The 8,264-nt window shown below is 45.4% G+C and overlaps 1 long non-coding RNA gene across 5 annotated transcripts; it reads left to right on the plus strand.

Annotated features, from left to right (window-relative positions):
- The first annotated feature begins 448 nt into the window (after nucleotides 1–448).
- Nucleotides 449–8,264, plus strand: LOC144124508 (uncharacterized). 5 transcript variants are annotated; one of them, XR_013313211.1, is made up of 4 exons: nucleotides 449–972; nucleotides 1,369–1,512; nucleotides 3,371–5,720; nucleotides 6,862–8,264. It is a non-coding gene; the product is annotated as an uncharacterized LOC144124508 (long non-coding RNA). The 5 variants fall into 5 exon arrangements; XR_013313213.1 differs by having other exon boundaries at nucleotides 450–972; nucleotides 3,371–6,960; nucleotides 8,046–8,264; XR_013313210.1 differs by having other exon boundaries at nucleotides 466–972; nucleotides 3,371–3,519; nucleotides 5,501–8,264.

Genomic DNA, 8,264 nt, shown 5'->3' on the forward strand with positions numbered 1-8,264 from the left:
GAAATTTGAGATAAAATGCGTACCTTTATGTCGCTGGCGATTTCTCGCGGGTCAGCGCCTTTTGGGGGTCGTCGCAATGTCGTGGAAGCAAGAACTGTACAGAAATTTCAGCTGGCTGCGCCGACGAGCGCACCACGCAAGAAAAAAAAGCCATATCTGGACAGCTTCCGAAACGCGCGCGCCGCCCCCTACGCTCACGAAGAGATTGCCCGCAGACCACGCACGCCCGGCGGCCGGCCGGCCGGCCCTAGCGATTCCCTAGGCACTCTAGGGACAGGCCGAGAGAGGCGCGGCGACCCCACATCCGGTTGAGAACGAGGGCGAAGCGAAAAAACGTCACGCAGACACGCACCCCACCGACCAATCGGCGTTTCCAGCCCACCGACCCGCAAACGCTTCTCAGCGCAAGCTCCCGAAGCGGCGTGCAGCTGTTCCGTACTTGGCGCCAATAGTAGCAGACGACGGTATTTATTTCTAGATCAGTTTTTACTTTTTTTTTCTCTTCACGTAATCAGATTCTGTGGGTACGTAACCTGGCACCGCCTTGATGGTTACGTCACGCCTACGTCACAATTTGAACAAAATGGCGAAATGTCGAGAATAGGGCCCCTGGTCGAAATAACGCAAGCGTTATTTCAACCCATGACGTCGAATCCGGTTTGAAAAAAAGACGTCACGTCTGGCAATTTTTTTGCTGTTTGAGCCATGTTTGAGCCGAGCCGAGCATTGCTTTCAGTAGCATTATGGCCGGTCGACGGAAAGAACGCGCGATCGTGTTGCACGTAATTTGTTCTTGCTATCATTTGGTATGCACATACTGAGTGATTGCCCGTTATCTGACACTCAGCATTTCGTTTTCAACTTCCTTGCGCCCGAATATTGTGTGTTAGCAGATAACCCAGGACTAGCGCTGAGCCCTATTGCCCGGCAGTGGACCCAAAGGCCCGGAGGGAAAGACTCGTCTGTTTTTTCGTAAGTTCAGCTCAAAAGCTCTGTGCAGTTCAACAGAAAAGAGCTTGCTATGAGCGTGTTTTATATTTTTGTCAACCCAGCCCAACGTAACTCATGGTCATGTAAAACATGCATAATTACCAGCTTTTGGGTGCTCCCGAAAAAAGGCGGGAAACTTTTGACAACAGTCCAGTTGAACTAACCGTTTGTGCGATGAGTTTTGTACGCGGTCGGATTTTTTGTGGCCCCGCGGCTGGGAAAGTCTGTAGAGTGTTGAATTAATGCTGCACTTTACAGTTGTGTGCTGCTGTTACAATTCGCTTTCTAAAACAGGCGCAAAAATTGCGGCGAGATAAGCGATTATGTTTTGGTGTCTGCAGCGCGAAACATGTTCTTTTAAATTCATATTTATTTCAGAAAACAGGACTTTAAAAATTGACTGGCAGTTTTGTGGTATGCACGGACCCTCCCGATTCTTGCTTCGCGTCCGGCGTTGGCTTGCTGGCGCAGAGGCTGAACAAATGGGACGTTAAAATGCTGAGGCAGCAAAGGCGCCACAAGGTGAGCCCTCAACCTTCTGTGAGAATTTTAAAATGAGTGCTGTGCCACCTGCGCCGAGCATCGGTTTTACGTGGGAAAGGTGCTTGAACCCAGGTAGCCGACTAGAATGGAGCGCATGAGGCAACTGGAGAAGCAAGCTTAATTTTAAGGCCTCTAAGCTTGACATTTTTACAGCTGATGGTGTAAAGAGCCCTTAAAGAGATTAACATTGTGGGCAATGTGCTTGATGTCCTTTAACTGTTTGGAAGCTTGTGAGGTGCATAAAGCTCACAAGGCACTGTTGCAGTGTGTGACAGGTCATTGTGGTGATATTAGAAGAAGACATAGTGCAGCACAATGGGACAGAGAAAAGGAGCACACAGGATAAGCGCTCGTCCTGTGTGCTTTTCTCTGTCCCATTGTGCTGCGCTGTCTTCTAATATGCTATACGAACAAGCCCAAACTACAACTTTGTAAAGATTGGTCATGATAGGTTTCTTTGATTTGGCTGCACTCTGCACTAGTTCTGTGAAGTTCCGCGGTGGTGCCGGCAGCGTGCAACAGCTCAGGCAGTTCAAATGCAGCTTGGCACTGGCCGCTTCCAAAACGAGTGGTCGAGTGCAGGCCCGATTGTCCAATAGTCTTGCTGTCGTCACGAAATTGCAACCAACTGCATGCCGCCGACACCAACAACCACCAAAATCCTGAAACACTTGGAAGAATTTTCAAGCAGCAAATCGCAATGAAGTTTTACCATGAACCTGCTCTAGGAAATGGTCGTTTCACAGAAAGAAAAAAAAATCGTTGCATGTATACACACAGGCGACTTACGAATTAGCTCTGAAATGCTGCCCATGCGACTCGACTTGACCGCTTAGGTTTTCATTATGACTCCTCAAACAGTCACTCACCTCCTCTATGTGTAGGTCGAAGAAGCAGAGAACGTATGGCACGAGCTATTTAATGAAACGGTGACAGTTATTTGCTGAAAGGTTATGGCTTATGGGGGTTTAACGTCCCAAACCAACTCAGGCTATGAAGGACGCCGTAGTGAAGGGCTCCGAAAATTTTGACCACCTGGTGTTCTTTAAGGGAGCATAGACACCTAACTTTTGGGTGCGTGGTTTCTTCTTTTTAATGTAATTACGCCACTGCGGTGGCTCAGTGGTTATGGGGCTTGGCTGCTGACCCTAAAGACGTGGGTTCGATCCCGGCCGCAGGGTTTGAATTTTGATGGAGGTGAAATTCTTGAGGCCCATGTACTGTGTGATGTCAGTGCACGTTAAAGAACCCCAGGTGGTCGAAATTTCCAGAGCCCTTCACTACAGTGTCCCTCATAGCCTGAGTCGCTTTGGAACATTAAACCCCCATAAACCAAGCCAATCTTTTTTTGTAATGAGGTGTAAGGCATCATTATACACGGATTACCACGTGGTATGCTCCTATGGCTGCTAAATAATTTATAACTGAATTTCTTTCTTGTGCTGTTTGAGTTTCACTAGCTGAACGATGACTGTGGCATCAAAGAGAGGTTGTAGGTCATGTGAGGCGTGAAAAACTGCAATATAATCACTGCTTCCACATTAGTTGTCATTCCGGCTCTTGAGGAAGGCTGGCTTCAGCAGTGCAGTAAATCATAACGATGAAGCAGCGATTATATGGGCATTTTTCCATGCCTCACATGACACAAAAGCACTCTTTGACGTCACAGCAATTGTTCGGCTGTTCAAACTGAAACAGCGTGACAGAAAAAATTCAATTATAAATTGTTTAGTGGCCATGGGCAAATATCACATGGTGATTCATGGGTAGTAGTATTTTCTGCATCGTTGTAGAGAAGAAAACATGCCACCAAAATTATGTGTCTCTATTCCTTTAGCACGCAGAAAACCAGATGGAAAATGCTCTTGGCCATTCCCTCCAATGCAAATGCTGGAGTGCACTGACTGCTTATCCACGCATCATCCCAGAAGTGCACAGGTGTGCGAGAAGCTGCCAATTCTGCTATTCAATTGATTTGTTCTGGAGGCAAGTTGGTGGAAATGCATTGCATGTCACTGAGACGCTGTTGCCTATGTCGCCCTTGAGTTAGAAATAGGGCCTCAAATGAGGCCACAAAAACCCGGGAACTCACGGCCAACTTTCTTAGACGTGTCAGTTGAGACTCCTTGTCAGTGCGACGACGTCAAAGCACTAAGTGCTCGCAGTGCGTTGTGTGTGAGATCGTGTGCAGTGCAGGAAGATGCGTAGCAGTCCTGTGACTGATATGCAGACTCTTCACCAAGGCAGTGCTGATGCCTATGCACACGTCACCTCCCGTCCACGTGCGCCGCTTACCTGGAGAGCTGGCCATTACTGGTTGTGCACTTTTAAGGGGAACGCCTTATATGGCACATTGACATTGATAACCGGCGTCATTGTCGATGTCCAGGAAACGTGGTCCACAACCCCCAATGACGTCATCAGCAGAGGGAAAAATTTCTTCCGAAGGTGCAGAGAATTGAACCAATTAAGGGCCTTCGATTGCGAGGCGATCATGCAACCTATGGGCCACAAAACTGCGTTGCTTCTTGGCGAATAATGATTCATTTAATTTATGTGTTACCTTATGACTGTATGCTAATGAGTAGGTGTGTCATTAGAAAGGAAGGAAACAATATAAATTAAAAAATGAATGTTTTTTTGCCTTCAAAGCATCGAAGTAGTCTCAAGTGCCCTCCGTAATTTATTCTTGCTTTGGGAGTCGCCGCGGTGGCTCATTGGTTATATGGTGCTCGGCTGCTGACCCGAAAGACTGGTTCTATCCCGTCTGCGGCAGTCTCATTTCGGTGGAGGCGAAATGCTCTAGGCCCGTGTACTGTGCGATGTCAGTGCACGTTAAAGAACCCCAGGCGGTCGAAATTCCCGGAGCCCTTCACTATGGCGTCCCTCATAGCCATAGTCGATTGCTTTAGGATGTTAAACCCCCATAAACTGCATCTTTGCTTTGTATATGCTCATCTCCACAAACGCGAGGCCAAAGCATGGCAGATACGAGAAGCATGAAGCATGGACTCGGTATGCAGCAAAAGTAATATTGCTAGTAATTGATTACTTTTCCGTGAAATTACTGCTTGAAAGTAGTTCATTACATTAATAAATTACCAGGCCGCAAAAGTAATGAATTACATTAGAAATTACTGAGAAAGGTAATTTAATTACCGTAATTATATTAGTAATTTAATTGCTGGCTAGTCTGCCACACACTGATTTCAAGGTGATTGCACACTGCTTTTCAATGAATGCGAAATCTTGACATGATAGCTTCTGCAAATGGTACGCAACAAGGCCTTTTGCATTTTTAAGGCAAAGGTTTGTGCCACCTTCCCTTTTATTTTTTTGTCCCCCCACCCTGTCCCCCTTCATATTTTTTTTGTTATGAATGCAGTGTTTTAGCCACAAGCTTGAATTAGCCCCTATGAAAAAATTTTTTGCTGGTCTGCACGTGACTGTCTCCATGTTCAGGTTTTGTGCCATTTCCTAGTGCCTGGCATTTATTGGCACCTTCACTTCATTAAAACTTTTGTGAATGTGCTGGTACAAATTTTGAAAAGTTCCTTTTCTAGTGCTTGCAAGTTGTTTCCATATTTTTGTTTTCCATGGGGGTGAAGTTTCATGGCATGTCCAATCCGTCAACTATTTCTTACGGTTCTCAGATACTTTGACCCGTTACACTTGTGTATTGTGGAAGAGCCGCAGCTGCTCTTAAGATGCTTTGTGTCCTTGCCTTTGTGCAGGGCAGCAGCGGCGTCTTCTCCGCAGTGCTCAGGTGCATGTGGGCAAAGCATCCAAAAAAATGATGACCAGCTTGGCTGGCATTTTCTCTTGGTCTCTGAATGCATCATATGGTCAGAATTTGGCAAAATTATGGACATGTATACCAGGGAATCGTTTCAAAAAGTTATCCAGGATTTGTATTGTGAATAAAAATAGCACAACACGCATAATTTTTGGTTTTATGATACTGCAGATTACACGAACCAAGAACAGAACAGCAAGGTTCTACTGAATTTCTTTGAAGGGCTGTGACGGTTTTAAAGGGTGTCTAGCAACCTAGAATTGTCAAGAGGAATTTCGTTTACCTGGAAAAATTGGAGAGCTGTGAGGGATACCATCAAGAAAGTGGTCAAGTCTCGGAAAAGGACGGACTGAAATTAACGCAGAGGTCTGCTGCGAGTTTAAACGATACTGTGAGTGTCCAGCACACGGTTCGTTCTTATTGGCATGACATATTTTTGCTTCTAATGAATATTAGGCATGGCAGCCTGTCTGTTTTAGCTGTCTTTTTCTTGTCTTCAATTAAGTGAGCATTGTATATACTGGTTGGTTCTGTATAGGTTGCCACACTCCTCATTAAATTTGGTCTGGTGCATATGAATAGACACAGCTACGTTCAAAAGTATTTTCTGTGGAATAAGCCGTAGTCATAGTAATGTGCAGAATTCATGCACTTTCAGTATACTGATGCGAGGTGCCACGCCACCCCAGTGTGGCATCAAAATCGATCTGTAAATCTTGCTCTCAGGCCTCGTCAATCTTGTAGGCTATTGCAGAAACAAACAGAGGCTAGTTTCTCTGCGGTTCAAGCTGTGATGACGAGGTCGTAAAAAGCTGTTACTTTTTGTGGAAATCGCTTGATGCTTGTCCTGTGCCATTGCTGCTATCGAAAGGGATGGCAGAGTGTGCCTTCATTGGAAAGGTAGTAAAAGGCAGTGCTTCTCAGTGATGAGCAAACCAACCTTTGTCAGCCCTCTTGTTCAAGGGTTCCTTCTTGAAAGCCTGAAATATTCTTTTGCAGTACAATGAACAGTGTATGGAGTCCCTGAAAGCATGCAGAGTGTTCCGTTTAGAAATTTTCCAGAATTTTCTCAAAGAGTTTTGTTTCTTTTGTGAAAGCACATGTAATGTCAGCACATATGGCCACCACTCTTATGAACCATTAAAAGAAAGCAAAAGCTTGTGAGCATAATTTTAACAAACTTCCAAATCTAAGACTCCGGATCACCCAGGCACATTTCATCTAGTGAGAACGGAAACAGCTGCTGAAATTTCTGCACAGATTCCTAGTTGAAATGTGCCAGCATCTGTGGGTCCGTTATGGCCAGGGATTCCAGTGTGGTGAAACCCATACACTAGAGTTAAGTGGGCCATGTCCCGTTAAGAATGCTGCATCTGAGGCAGCATTTCACAGCTGGAGGTGTCATAAGGGAGTGTGGAAGAGGTTGTCTTGTTAATGCTCTCACTTTTGTTGTAGCTTAAGCTGCTGTTCATAGATTTTTTGTGCCATTAATGTTTCTCAACAATGCCACATCACGTCATGCGCCTTTTCAGTGTCTGAACTGTGACAAGAGCATCTCCACCGCAGCTGTGGCTTCGTGCTTAAGTGCTCGCCTCGGCTACGGGAGGTCGTGGGTAGGAATCTTAAAACCGGTGGGTACCCGGCGGCACTGGGAATCTAACAGCACCTCCCGAATGTGAGGCGGATGCTCTACCACAAGGCCGCGCTTCGGTGCTATGATCTTAGCCAAAAGGCTGAGAAATGAAAAGCCGAAAGATTGTCGTTCGGCAGCTTACAAATTCAAGCTGTCATGTTTTTTCCTGAAAACAGTTATGGCTCAGACTAATGGTACGATTCTACATGAATTTCCCTCATTCATTGAGATGCTCAATAAGCTTTAGGATGCGATAAATTATGAAGAGGAATGAAATGTTTCTTTACATCACTGCATTTTGTGGAAACATGTTTGTATTGTAATTTCAAATATCTGTTTTATAATTCGAACTACTTGAAAATAAAGCATATCGGAGTACTGGCCGGCATTTCGAAAGGCCCTGATATGCACAGCATGTGTACGAGAGCAGACGATGCAGCGGTCCCTGTGTCACTACTTTTGGAGCCCACATGACCAGGGGAGTGACGTCACAATGCACCCCGACATTCAGAAACCGAAATCGCTCTGTATAAATAATGCGATAATATTTAATGTGCATATTTGAATTGCAGAGCACATATCACGCACCGGGTGGGAGTATACAATGTTTGAAACTAAGAACACTCCAACCAAACATTTGATGTCTCCGCCCCTTTAATGTTTTCGGTTTAGCATATGGAGCTTGTGACCTCCTGTGTGCCAGCATCAGAAGCCTTTTAGAAAGCCTTTCGTTGTTTGTCTTGACTATTTTTATTCATTCTTGGTCTCTGCCTTGTACACACTTCTTTTTGTGTGTGGTTTCCCTGGCACATCTTGAACAATATTCCTTTTATCCTTTTTTTTAAGGATCTTTCTAATGTCCATACGCAAAGCCACTACAGCAGTGTGTGGGCTGCTGCTGTAGCCTGTTGGGAGATGTCCTTATCTTTTTTCCCTCATATGCATTCCATTTTTTGTGTATTTGTTTGTGGGTTTCTCTTAGTGGTTTATTAGTTGCATTTTATTGTTGTGAGCTTGCATACTTTTTTCTCTTTTCATGGCATCCAACCCTGTGTATGACTGACACTAATGGAGGGACTGCAGCAGCCGACCTTGCATGGCGCAGCATTCTCTGGTCCAAGGCACCTATTCCTTGTTCCAGGCTACTGGCTCAAGATTGTCCCCACAATTCTGCACCTTGGCCTACAGGCAGAGTCGCATTAGGCCCACGTCGGCCAGGGCTTCCTTGCCAAATAAAGTGTTCCTACCAACACGCCTTGGCCGTAATTGATGAAGCGTGTGAATAAATGAGTAACAACTTCA

This window comes from Amblyomma americanum, chromosome 3 (genome assembly GCF_052857255.1).
Source record: "Amblyomma americanum isolate KBUSLIRL-KWMA chromosome 3, ASM5285725v1, whole genome shotgun sequence".
NCBI lineage: Eukaryota > Metazoa > Arthropoda > Arachnida > Ixodida > Ixodidae > Amblyomma > Amblyomma americanum.